We start from the raw sequence: 15,000 nt of genomic DNA, 5'->3' as shown, positions 1-15,000 counted from the left end.
GTCCACCACATCATTTTATCTGGTCTACCACATCATTTGATCTGGTCTACCACATCATTTGATCTGGTCCACCACATCATTTGATCTGGTCCACCACGTCATTTGATCTGGTCCACCACATCATTTGATCTAGTCCACCACATCATTTTATCTGGTCCGCCACATCATGATCTGGTCCACCACATCATTTGATCTGGTCCACCACATCATTTGATCTAGTCCACCACATCGTTTTATCTGGTCCACCACATCATTTGATCTGGTCCACCACATCATTTGATCTGGTCCACCACATCATTTAAATGGTCCACTACATCATTTTATCTGGTCCACCACTTCATTTTATCTGGTCCACTACATCATTTTATCTGGTCCACCACATCATTTTGTCTGGTCCACCACATCATTTGACCTGGTCCACCACGTCATTTTATCTAGTCCACTACATCATTTTATCTGGTCCACCACATCATTTGATCTGGTCCACCACATCATTTGATCTGGTCCACTACATCATTTTATCTGGTCCACCACATCATTTGATCTGGTCCACCACATCATTTGATCTGGTCCACTACATCATTTTATCTGGTCCACCACATCATTTGATCTGGTCCACCACATCATTTGATCTGGTCCACTACATCATTTTATCTGGTCCACCACATCATTTTATCTGGTCCACTCCATCACTTTATCTAGTCCGCCACAACATGATCTGGTCCGCCACACCATTTTATCTAGTCCGCCACATCATGATCTGGTCCACCACATCATTTTATCTGGTCCACCACCTCATTTTATCTGGTCTGCCACATCATTTTATCTGGTCTGCCACATCATTTTATCTGGTCCATTACATCATTTCATTTGATCCGCCACATCATGATCTTGTCCACCACATCATTTTATCTGCTCCACCACATCATTTTATCTGGTCCGCCAAATCATTTTATGTGGTTTGCCACATTTTAGTTGGGCCGCCCCCTTATTTTATCTGGTCTGACACATTTTATGTGATCAGCCACATCATTTTATGTGGTCCACCACATCATTGTATATGATCCGTCACATTTTATGTGGGCCACCACATCATTGTATGTGGTCCATCACATTTTATGTGGTCTGCCACATTTTATGTGGTCTGCCACATTTTAGTTGGGCCACAACGTTATTTTATCTGGTCCGCCACATTTTATGTGATCAGCAAAATCCTTTTATGTAGTCCGCCAATCATTTATTTAGGTCCACCACGTCATTTTTTTCTAAGTCCGCCACACAATTTGTTGGGGTCCACCACATCATTTTATGTAGCCTGCCTCATCCGTTAATGTTAGCCGTCATACCATTTAATGTGGTCGACCAAACCATCTCATGTGCTATTTCATGTGGCCTGCAAAAGACTGAAAGTATGAAAGCACTTCCTGTCTAAATGTATTTGTCCTTTCAATTTTGACAGACGCTTTATTATTATTTGATCACGCTACAACATGTTTTAAGCCTTTAGTTTTTTTCTTGTCATCAAACCTGAATACTTAAATCACTGCTTTGTCGGCTTGCAATCATAGGTTTATATTCACATATATTCACTGTTACAAAGGGCCCTCATAACTGCAATGTGGCCCTCAGTTAAATTCCCACACTAGAAATATTATCAACAGTACCAACAGTACCCTGTTGAAAATGGTGTAATTCTCATAGACGACGCTAGAGGGCGGCCTTGTCCAACTCTTCCACACGCTGACGTCACCACATTAAACTCCCCCCACACACACACACACACACACACACATACATACATACAGCGTCTCCTTCAATAATTCATCTTTCGGTAGGAGGGGAAAAGAAGTAGAGATCCCTCCAAAACATGAGTCATGATCACATCATGCTTGGCCGTTAGTCAGCACCCACAAAACGGTGTGTTCTTTCGTGACGTTGTGACAAATGACCCATAAGGTTGCTATTTTATGGGTCACCCGCCCAGTGACACACACACACACACACACACACACACACATATGGTGATACATTTGCCTGGAGGCCTAAGCGATCACAGATCAATACTGATCAAACAACAGACTTCCTCTAATAAAACACAAAGGAAAGGCAGACATGTTCAATACAAGTACTTAGTACTAGTCACAGTACTTAGTACTAGTCACAGTATGAGTACTAGTCACAGTATGAGTACTAGTCACAGTATGAGTACTAGTCGCAGTATCAGTACTAGTCGCAGTATGAGTACTAGTCGCAGTATCAGTACTAGTCGCAGTATCAGTACTAGTCACAGTATGAGTACGAGTCACAGTATGAATACTAGTCGCAGTATCAGTACTAGTCACAGTATGAGTACTAGTCACAGTATGAGTACTAGTCGCAGTATCAGTACTAGTCGCAGTATCAGTACTAGTCACAGTATGAGTACGAGTCACAGTATGAATACTAGTCACAGTATGAGTACTAGTCACAGTATTAGTACTAGTCACAGTATTAGTACTAGTCGCAGTATGAGTACTAGTCGCAGTATTAGTACTAGTCGCAGTATCAGTACTAGTCGCAGTATGAGTACTAGTCGCAGTATGAGTACTAGTCACAGTATGAGTACGAGTCACAGTATGAGTACTAGTCACAGTATGAGTACGAGTCACAGTATGAGTACTAGTCACAGTATTAGTACTAGTCACAGTATTAGTACTAGTCGCAGTATGAGTACTAGTCACAGTATTAGTACTAGTCGCAGTATCAGTACTAGTCGCAGTATGAGTACTAGTCACAGTATGAGTACGAGTCACAGTATGAGTACTAGTCACAGTATGAGTACTAGTCGCAGTATCAGTACTAGTTACAGTATCAGTACTAGTCACAATATGAGTACGACTCACAGTATGAGTTCTAGTCACAGTATGAGTACTAGTCACAGTACTTGGTACTAGTCACAGTACTTGGTACTAGTCACAGTACTTAGTACTAGTCACAGTATGAGTACTAGTCACAGTATGAGTACTAGTCACAGTATGAGTACTAGTTGCAGTATTAGTACTAGTCACAGTACTTAGTACTAGTCACAGTACTTAGTACTAGTCACAGTATGTGTACTAGTCACAGTATCAGTACTAGTCGCAGTATGAGTACTAGTCACAGTATGAGTACTAGTCACAGTATCAGTACTAGTTACAGTATCAGTACTAGTCACAGTATGAGTACGAGTCACAGTATGAGTACGAGTCACAGTATGAGTTCTAGTCACAGTATGAGTACTAGTCACAGTACTTGGTACTAGTCACAGTATGAGTACTAGTCGCAGTATCAGTACTAGTCGCAGTATGAGTACTAGTCACAGTATGAGTACGAGTCACAGTATGAGTACTAGTCACAGTATGAGTACTAGTCGCAGTATCAGTACTAGTTACAGTATCAGTACTAGTCACAGAATGAGTACGAGTCACAGTATGAGTTCTAGTCACAGTATGAGTACTAGTCACAGTACTTGGTACTAGTCACAGTACTTAGTACTAGTCACAGTATGAGTACTAGTCACAGTATGAGTACTAGTTGCAGTATTAGTACTAGTCACAGTACTTAGTACTAGTCACAGTATGAGTACTAGTCACAGTACTTAGTACTAGTCGCAGTATCAGTACTAGTCACAGTATGAGTACTAGTCACAGTATAAGTACTAGTCACAGTATAAGTACTAGTCACAGAATGAGTACTAGTCACAGTATGAGTACTAGTCGCAGTATAAGTACTAGTCACAGAATGAGTACTAGTCACAGTATGAGTACTAGTCGCAGTATAAGTACTAGTCACAGAATGAGTACTAGTCACAGTATGAGTACTAGTCGCAGTATAAGTACTAGTCACAGAATGAGTACTAGTCACAGTATGAGTACTAGTCACAGAATGAGTACTGGTCACAGTATGAGTACTAGTCACAGTACTTGGTACTAGTCACAGTACTTAGTACTAGTCACAGTATGAGTACTAGTCACAGTATGAGTACTAGTTGCAGTATTAGTACTAGTCACAGTACTTAGTACTAGTCACAGTATGAGTACTAGTCACAGTACTTAGTACTAGTCGCAGTATCAGTACTAGTCACAGTATGAGTACTAGTCGCAGTATTAGTACTGGTCACAGTATGAGTACTAGTCACAGTATGAGTACTAGTCGCAGTATTAGTACTAGTCGAAGTATGAGTACTAGTCACAGTATGAGTACTGGTCACAGTATGAGTACTAGTCACAGTATGAGTACTAGTTGCAGTATTAGTACTAGTCACGGTATGAGTTCTAGTCACAGTATGAGTTCTAGTCACAGTACTTAGTACTAGTCACAGTACTTAGTACTAGTCACAGCATGAGTACTAGTCACAGTATGAGTACTAGTCACAGTATGAGTACTAGTCGCAGTATCAGTACTAGTCACAGTATGAGTACTAGTCACAGTATGAGTATTAGTCACAGTATGAGTACTAGTCGCAGTATCAGTACTAGTCACAGTATGAATACTAGTCACAGTATGAGTACGAGTCACAGTATGAGTTCTAGTCACAGTACTTACTACTGGTCACAGTACTTAGTACTAGTCACAGTATGAGTACTAGTCACAGTATGAGTACTAGTCACAGTATGAGTACTAGTCACAGTATCAGTACTAGTCACAGTATGAGTACTAGTCACAGTATGAGTACTAGTCACAGTATGAGTACTAGTCACAGTATCAGTACTAGTCACAGAATGAGTACTAGTCACAGTATGAGTACTAGTCGCAGTATCAGTACTAGTCACAGTATGAGTACGAGTCACAGTATCAGTACTAGTCACAGTATGAGTACTAGTCACAGTATCAGTACTAGTCACAGTATGAGTATTAGTCACAGTATGAGTACTAGTCACAGTATGAGTACTAGTCGCAGTATCAGTACTAGTCACAGTATGAGTACGAGTCACAGTATCAGTACTAGTCACAGTATGAGTACTAGTCACAGTATCAGTACTAGTCACAGAATGAGTACTGGTCACAGTATGAGTATTAGTCACAGTTCAAAGGAATTTGCGGAGCTGCACTGCCTTATAGTAGAAGTGTTTCTAATATTTCGGGGTACTACTGTACTAGGTAAACAATATTAGAGGCCATGATGGTATACAAATTCACTGTTACTTACTTACATGATCTTGGGGCTTCTGGGAGGTTTCTCCAACTGGGCTTGTTTACATGTGTCTTTTTTGTTGTTGTTGTTCACCAAACTTTTTATACTGTGCATGAATGCATAAAGGTGAGCTTTGTTAATGTTTTTGACTCGTCGGAGTGCTAATCAGACATATTGACTGGAAAACAATTACACAAAGAGACGAGGTAAATAATTTGGGTATGGTCTTTCGACCCAACTCCCTGGTTTGAGTCACACTTTGAGTGTTACTAAAACGGCCTTCTTTCATCTCCGTAGATCGCTGAAATTAGTCCCATTTTGTCCGCCACCGAGGCTGAGATGATTGTTCATGCGTTTGTTTCGATTACTGTAACGTATTGTTTTCGGGTCTCCCTATGTCCAGCATTAAAATATTACAGTTGGTACATAATATACATATATACATACATATACGTATAAATGTATATATACGTACATACATGTACACTTCCATATATATCTATACTGTATATACCTTTATAAACATATGTATATATATATATATATATATATATATATATATATATACATATATACTGTATGTACCTTCATATACCTATATACATATCCGCTTAACCGGAAGAAAAAAAAAAAATATATATATATATATAAACAAACCTATACTGTATGTACCTTTTATACACCTTTATACATGTATACCTATATATGTATACATATACATACCTATAATGTATGTACCTTTATATACCTATACTGTATGTACGTATATGTATATGTATATATATATATATATATATATATATATATATATATATATATATATATATATAGTATCTACCTTTATATACCTATACCTTTATATACCTATATGCATATATACCTATCTATATACCTATACAGTATGTACCTTTATTTACCTATATATATATATATTTATATATGTATATACATATATATATATATATATATATATATATATATATATATATATATATATATATATATATATATATACACACAGTACATATATATGTACATATATACATACACCTAAACAGTACGTACCTTTATACCTTTATATACCTACAGTATATATATATGTGTATATATATATATATATATATATATATATATATATATATATATATATATATATATATATATATATAGGAATGCCCTTCCGATAACAGTTAAAGATGCTACCTCAGTAGAAGCATTTAAGTCCCATCTTAAAACTCATTTGTATACTCTCGCCTTTAAATAAACCCCCTTCTTGGACCAGTTGATCTGCTGTCTCTCTTTTCTGCTCTGCCCCCCTTCTGTGAACGACAGGCAAAACTGCAGTTCCACTTTAAAATAAATATGGTCTTTTATTCTTACATGTAAAAAGTCGAGCTGGATAACAAGTGACGGATTGAAGCACAACAAATAAGCAGGGGCGTCAGGGTCCTTCATTATGTGTTACTCTCTCGTTTTATGTAGCGGTTATGTAACAGCCTGCAACGTCGTCGATACTGGGTGTCCTATCTGGGAATGTTTTGTTCAGTTTAAAGCCATATTTAAAATGAACATCACACTCTGCTGGTGTGTGAGTGTGGAAAACAAACGTTGGGACTTTTGCAAAGCAGCTGTGGTTTTACTGACGCCTGCAAGACTGTCAGAAGTTTGAAACCCTCACTGGGGTTTCTTTGCCCAGAAAAGGCCTTCGCTGTCTGGTGTCGGCGGGCCGTCTTTGATCCGCGACGAATGTCGGGCGGCACGATTCTGTTTGAGTTGGAAGAAATTTCAAACGTTCTGGTGGGGACTACTTGACACTTGGGTGGCCCTAAAAACAAACCCCAGAACCAGTAGAGTTGGCACATCGTGTAAATGCTAAGTATAAACAGAATACAATGATTTGCAAATCCTTTTCAACTGAAAAGACTGCAAAGACAAGATATTTAAACTGGAAAAGAACATGCTTTTTGCAAGTACGAGCTCATTTGGAAATTGATGCCTGCAACATGTTTCAAAAAAGCTGGCAGAAGTGTCAAAAAAGACTGAGAAAATTGAGGAATGCTCATCAAACGCTTATTTGGAACATCCCGCCGGTGAACAAGCTAAAACTCCACTATGCAAAGCCATTTATCAACAACACCCAGAATTGCCGCCGGCTTCTCTGGGCCCCGGGTTCATCCCAGATGGGCTGATGCAAAGTGGAAAAGTGTTCTCTGGTCTGACGAGTCCACATTTCAAAATATTTTTGGAATCTGTGGACGTTGTGTCGGAAAAGAACCCTTCGGATTGTTCTCGGCGCTAAGTTCAAAAGCCAGCATCTGTGATTTGTTATTTTTGGCAAATATGAGCTCATTTGGAATTTGATGCCTGCAGCATATTTCAAAAAAGCTGGCACAAGTGGCAAAAAAGACTGAGAAAGTTGAGGAATGCTCATCAACGCTTATTTGGAACATCCCGCAAGTAAACAGGCTAATTGGGAACAGGTGGGTGCCGTGATTGGGTATAAAAGCAGCTTCCGTGAAATGCTCAGTCATTCACAAACAAGGACGGGGCGAGGGTCACCACTTTGTGAACAAATGCGTGAGCAAATTGGCTAACAGTTTAAGAACTACATTTGTCAACAAACTATTGCAAGGAATTTGGGTACTTCACCATCTTCGGTACGTAATATCATCAAAAGGTTCAGAGAATCTGGAGAAATCACTGTACATAAGCGATGATATTACAGACGTTCGATCCCTCAGGCGGTACTGCATCAAAAAGCGACATCAGTGTGTAAGGGATATCACCACATGGGCACAGGAACACTTCAGAAAACCACTGTCAGTAACTACAGTTTGTCGCGACATCTGTAAGTGCAAGTTAAAACTCCACTTTGCAAAGCCAAAGCCATTTATCAACAACACCCAGAAACGCCGCTGGCTTCGCTGGGCCCCAAGCTCATCTAAGATTAACTGATGCAAAAGTGTAAAAGTGTTCTGTGGTCTGACAAGTCCACATATCAAATTGTTTTTGGAATCTCTGGACGTCGTGTCCTTCGGAACAAAGCGGAAAAGAACCATCCGGATTGTTCTCGGCGCTAAGTCCAAAAGCCAGCATCTGTGATGGTATGGGGGGGCGTTACCGCCCAAGGCGTGGGTAACTTATACATCTGTGAAGGCACCAATAATGCTGAACATATGTTGCCGTCCGAGCAACGTTATCATGGACGCCCCTGCTTATTTCAGCAAGACAATGCCGAGTGTGTTACAAAAGGGTGGCTTCATACTAAAATACCACAACGGAGACCCCGAACAACATAAGTGAAGTGAAGTGAAGTGAATTATATTTATATAGCGCTTTTTCTCCAGTGACTCAAAGCGCTTTACATAGTGAAACCCAATATCTAAGTTACATTCAAACCAGTGTGGGTGGCACTGGGAGCAGGTGGGTAAAGTGTCTTGCCCAAAGACACAACGGCAGTCACTAGGTTGGCGGAAGCGGGAATCGAACCTGCAACCGTCAAGTTGCTGGCACGGCCGCTCTACCAACCGAGCTGTACATCAAGCAGGAATGGGAAAGAATTCCGTCTGAAAAGCTTCAAAAATTGAGTGTTGTTAAAAGGAAAGGCTATGTAACAAAGTGGTAAAAATGCCCCTTTGACAACTTTTTAGCAATGTGTTGCTGTCATTAAATTCTAAGTTACTGATTATTTGCAAAATAAAATAAATGTTCAAAGTTGGAACATTAAATATCTTATATTTGTAGTCTATTCAAGTGAATATAAGTTGAAAAGGATTTGCAATTCTGTTTTTATTTGTCATTTAGTTCCAACTTCACTGGTTTGGGGTTTTTGTACATCATCCACTAATGTACCTAATTAAATATCCCTATTTATGTTATCCCTGCGTGTGTGTACACACACACACACACACACACACGCACACACACACACACACACACACACACACACTGTAACATACACACTGCATCTTGCACACCCATAGAGGAGCCAATAAAAAGGTGATAAGCTCAGAGACTAATGTTTGGCAATCAAAGACACGGCTCATTACCCGCTCCAACACGTAATTGGCGGGCGGATGCACGGCCGATTGGAATACGCCGCACGTTCTCCCCCAGGCCTTCTTGCTCGTGGAAACTCTGCGATAATGTCGCCGCATATAGACAAAAGTATCCATGCACACGTCTCGATCATTTCGGGAATCAATCCGGAAGCGGCGGTGAATCTTAAATTCTCAAGGTTCCCCTGTATGTCCTCTCCTTTCGGGCAACTGCAGCACTTACTGGATCGGTTCGCAGCCGAGTGTGAAGCGACCGGGATGAGAATCGGCACCTCTGAGGTCCATGGTTCTCCCCCGGAAAAAGGGTGGAGTGCCATCTACGGGTTGGGGAGGAGACCCTGCCCCAAGTGGTGGAGTTCAAGTACCTAGGAGTCTTGTTCACGAGTGAGGGAAGAGTGGATGGTGAGATCGACAGGCGGCGTCTTCAGTAATGCGGACGCTGTATCGATCCGTTGTGGTGAAGAGGAGCTGAGCCGGAAGGCAAAGCTCTTAATTTACCGGTCGATCTACGTTCCCATCCTCACCTATGGCCATGAGCTTTGGGTTATGACCAAAAGGACAAGATCACGGGTACAAGCGGCCGAAATGAGTTTCCTCCGCCGTGTGGGGGGTCTCTCCCTTAGAGATAGGGTGAGAAGCTCTGTCATCTGGGACAAGATCAAAGTAAAACCGCTGGTTGGGGAAGAGATCTTGCCCCAAGTGGAGGAGTTAAAGTACCTCGGAGTATTGTTCACGAGTGAGGGAAGAGTGGATGGTGAGGTCGACAGGCGGCGTCTTCAGTAATGTGGACGCTGTCTCGATCCGTTGTGGTGAAGAAGGAGTTGAGCCTGAAGGCAAAGCTCTCAAGTTACCGGTCGATCTACCTTCCCATCCTCACCTATGGTCATGAGCTTTGGGTTATGACCGAAAGGACAAGATCACGGGTACAAGCTGCCCAAATGAGTTCCCTTCGCCGGGTGGCGGAGCTCTCCCTTAGAGATAGGGGGAGAAGCTCTGTCATCCGGGAGGAGATCAAAGTAAAGCCGCTGGTTGGGGAAGAGATCTTGCCCCAAGTGGAGGAGTTGAAGTACCTCGGAGTCTTGTTCACGAGTGAGGGAAGAGTGGATCGTAAGCTCAACATACATATCGGTGTGGGGTCTTCAGTAATGCGGACGCTGCATCGATCCGTTGTGTTGAAAAAGGAGCTGAGCCGGACGGAAAAGCTCTCAATTTACCGGTCAATCTATGTTCCCTTCCTCCGCTATGGTCATGAGCTTTGGGTTATGACCGAAAAGACAAAATTACGGGTGCAAGTGGCCGAAATTAGTTTCCTTCGCCGGGTGGCGGGTCTCTCCCTTAGAGATAGGGGGAGAAGCTCTGTCATCCGGGAGGAGATCAAAGTAAAGCCGCTGTTTGGGAAGAGATCTTGCCCCAAGTGGAGGAGTTGAAGTACCTCGGAGTCTTGTTCACGAGTGAGGGAAGAGTGGATGGTGAGGTCGACAGGCGGTGTCTTCAGTAATGCGGACGCTGTATCGATCCGTTGTGGTGAAGAAGGAGCTGAGCCGGAAGACGAAGTTCTCAATTTACCGGTCGATCTACGTTCCCATCCTCACCTATGGTCATGAGCTTTGGGTTAGGACCGAAAAGACAAGATCACGGGTACAAGCGGCCGACATGAGTTTCCTCCACCGGGTGGCGGGTCTCTCCCTTAGAGATAGGGGGAGAAGCTCTGTCATCCGGGAGGAGATCAAAGTAAAGCCGCTGGTTGGGGAAGAGATCTTGCCCCAAGTGGAGGAGTTAAAGTACCTCAGAGTCTTGTTCACGAGTGAGGGAAGAGTGGATGGTGAGGTCGACAGGCGGCGTCTTCAGTAATGCGGACGCTGTATCGATCCGTTGTGGTGAAGAAGGAGCTGAGCCGGAAGGCAAAGCTCTCAATTTACCGGTCGATCTACGTTCCCATCCTCACCTATGGTCATGAGCTTTGGGTTAGGACCGAAAAGACAAGATCACGGGTACAAGCGGCCGACATGAGTTTCCTCCACCGGGTGGCGGGTCTCTCCCTTAGAGATAGGGGGAGAAGCTCTGTCATCCGGGAGGAGATCAAAGTAAAGCCGCTGGTTGGGGAAGAGATCTTGCCCCAAGTGGAGGAGTTAAAGTACCTCAGAGTCTTGTTCACGAGTGAGGGAAGAGTGGATGGTGAGGTCGACAGGCGGCGTCTTCAGTAATGCGGACGCTGTATCGATCCGTTGTGGTGAAGAAGGAGCTGAGCCGGAAGGCAAAGCTCTCAATTTACCGGTCGATCTACGTTCCCATGCTCACCTATGGTCATGAGCTTTGGGTTATGACCGAAAGGACAAGATCACGGGTACAAGCGGCCGAAATGAGTTTCCTACACCGGGTGGCGGGTCTCTCCCTTAGAGATAGGGTGAGAAGCTCTGTCATCCGGGAGGAGATCAAAGTAAAGCCGCTGGTTGGGGAAGAGATCTTGCCCCAAGTGGAGGAGTTGAAGTACCTTGGAATCTTGTTCACGAGTGAGGGAAGAGTGGATGGTGAGGTCGACAGGCGGCGTCTTCAGTAATGTGGACGCTGTCTCGATCCGTTGTGGTGAAGAAGGAGTTGAGCCTGAAGGCAAAGCTCTCAAGTTACCGGTCGATCTACCTTCCCATCCTCACCTATGGTCATGAGCTTTGGGTTATGACCGAAAGGACAAGATCACGGGTACAAGCTGCCGAAATGAGTTCCCTTCGCCGGGTGGCGGAGCTCTCCCTTAGAGATAGGGGGAGAAGCTCTGTCATCCGGGACGAGATCAAAGTAAAGCCGCTGGTTGGGGAAGAGATCTTGCCCCAAGTGGAGGAGTTAAAGTACTTCGGAGTCTTGTTCATGAGTGAGGGAAGAGTGGATGGTGAGGTCGACTGGCAGCGTCTTCAGTAATGCGGATGCTGTATCGATCCGTTGTGGTGAAGAGGAGCTGAGCCGGAAGGCAAAACTCTCAATTTACCGGTCGATCTACGTTCCCATCCTCACCTATGGTCATGAGCTTTGGGTTAGGACCGAAAGGACAAGATCACGGGTACAAGCGGCCGAAATGAGTTTCTTACACTGGGTGGCGGGTCTCTCCCTTAGAGATGGGGTGAGAAGCTCTGTCATCCGGGAGGAACTCAAAGTAAAGCCGCTGGTTGGGGAAGAGATCTTGCCCCAAGTGGAGGAGTTAAAGTACCTCAGAGTCTTGTTCACGAGTGAGGGAAGAGTGGATGGTGAGGTCGACAGGCGGCGTCTTCAGTAATGCGGACGCTGTATCGATCCGTTGTGGTGAAGAAGGAGTTGAGCCAGAAGGCAAAGCTCTCAAGTTACCGGTCGATCTACGTTCCCATCCTCAGCTATGGTCATGAGCTTTGGGTCATGACCGAAAGGGCAAGATCACGGGTACAAGCGGCCGAAATGAGTTTCCTCCGCCGTGTGGGGGCTTTCTCCCTTAGAGATAGGGTGAGAAGCTCTGTCATCCGGGAGGGACTCAAAGTAAAGCCCCTGCTCCTCCACATCGAGAGGAGCCAGATGAGGTGGTTCGGGCATCTGGTCAGGATGCCACCCAAACGCCTCCTAAGGAGGTGTTTCGGTAGGAGGCCACGGGGAAGACCCAGGACACGTTGAGAAGACTATGTCTCCCGGTTGCCCTGGGAATGCCTCGGGATCCCCCGGGAGGAGCTGGACGAAGTGGCTGGGGACAGGGAAATCTGGGCTTCCCTGCTTAGGCTGCTGCTCCCTTGACCCGACCTCGGATAAGCGGCAGAAGACGGATGGATGGGCTTGAATCTAGCATGTTATGTTACCTTGATTCTGTCTATGTTAACTGTTTTGTTTAAATTATAATTACAATATTTGAATGATGATAAATGAATGTGTTGTGGCAGTTGCGGATTTCTGCAATGCGGCGCTGTGATGAAACGCTCCATTGCTTTTCGGAAAAAAACGCCTTTGGTGGTGATCTGCCAACATGAGAATCCTCAACAGGAAGTGCTTAAAGTTTAATGGTAGATACACTGACACAAAGTCTAAGTTCATTGGGTTCCTCATGGTGTTTTCGAAACTGTACCAATGTTTTTCCTCAGAATTTTCAACTAACTTGAAGCCGAAGTAAGGGAGGTGTTTAGGGCACGTCAGACCGGTAGGAGGCCACAGGGAAGACCCAGGACAGGTTGGGAAGACTATGTCTCCCGGCTGGCTTGGGAACACCTCGGGATACCCCTGACCTAGAATATCCTTTTAAAAAACACAAAAACTTGCAAACTTTAAGGCTTGATGTGTTAAGGAACAACTGTGGTCAGAATTTAGAGGGTTTGAACCAGTTCCTAGAACAGTAGCCCAAACATAGGCTCACAGAAACCTGCTTGATGAGGATGTTTGACAGAAATGAAACTTAAGTAGTTCCGACTTTTGCAGAGTCTCACTTAATACCAATGACTCCACCAGAGGTCCAGCCGCGAAGGTACCTCATGTTCAGAAATTAATTTTCCAGAACAAAACACTGGAAGGGATCGGTCCCGGTGGAAGTTGAAGACACTCCAAGTCCACGTCTGACTTGGAGTCGGTAGATCTCAGCACCATGTGGTCAGAGGCGGACAGTTTCCCACCCGGGTATAGGGCATGGCTGACGGGCCCTCAGGACACACGTACACACGTATCGAGCTTCGCGTTCACCCTCGCTACAACCGTCCCTGGAATCGTCCCTGGACGCCACACGTGAACATGTCAACAACACCCACACATGCACACGGTGTGCTTAGTTCCCCCTCGATGCACAAACATGTCCGATCTGCCAAGTCTTCTCCTTGCTGACAGCTGGGGCGGTGGGGCGGGGGGGGGGGGGGGGTACTTACCAACAGATACACACTTTAATGGTGTGCACATCATACAGAACAGCCTGAATGTACATCATGTGGTATTACACTGCAAGTTGTGTTCATCAGTTAGCAGACTTGATATGTACACATCTCACAGGCATCCCTTACAGTCAGCACTTTATTATATCCTCTCGTTACTAGCAATTAAAACGTGCTTTAACTTAGAGTAGTCAGTGTGCGACTGGTGCAGTACTGCCCTACAGCCCAGTTTCCAGAGGGAGAGAATCATGTTAGGCTATAGGATGTCGCGCTATATGTTGCAATTCATGTGTCTTTGAACATTTTGGTATACAAATATGTATATATATATACATATATATATATATATATACATATATATATATATATGCTGGAGGGCTTGTTATTATTATCTATTTTTACTCTTTTATTTTTTAATTTAACTGACCACTATGATGTTTTTATTTTTTATTGTATTATTATTATCATTATTAATATTATTATTATTATTGGATTTTTTTTTTTTATTCTGTAATTTATCTGATCATTGTGACTTTTTTAATGTTGTTAATATTGTCACTTTCTTTAATAGATGAGATTTTATGTTGCACGTATTATTGCTATTTGAAGTGTTTATTTAAATGTAATTTGTTTTGTTGTTTATTATCAATAATTATATTATTATTCTTTATTATTATTATTATTACATTTGTATTCTATTTTTTTATTTAATTTACCATTGTGAAATTCTTTTTTTATTTTATTTTTTTATTTTTTGAATATTGTGACTTTCTTTAATAGATGGGATTTTATGTTGCAAGTGTGTGTGTGTGTGTGTGTGTGTGTATATATATATACATATATATACGTATACACGCACATACATATATATATCTATATTTTATATATATATATATATATATATATATATATATACATATATATATATATACAT

The 15,000-nt window shown here is 42.8% G+C and overlaps 1 protein-coding gene across 2 annotated transcripts in view; it reads right to left on the bottom strand.

Moving 5' to 3' along the window:
- The window catches only part of LOC133569749 (guanine nucleotide exchange factor VAV3), a 219,862-nt gene that overhangs the window by 100,696 nt on the left and 104,166 nt on the right, over positions 1-15,000 (bottom strand). The gene's annotated exons all lie outside the window — the stretch shown is intronic.

Source organism: Nerophis ophidion, linkage group LG15 (genome assembly GCF_033978795.1).
Source record: "Nerophis ophidion isolate RoL-2023_Sa linkage group LG15, RoL_Noph_v1.0, whole genome shotgun sequence".
NCBI classification, from domain to species: Eukaryota; Metazoa; Chordata; class Actinopteri; order Syngnathiformes; family Syngnathidae; genus Nerophis; species Nerophis ophidion.
Note: the sequence above shows the minus strand (reverse complement) of the source record. Positions and strands in the feature narration are given on the sequence as shown.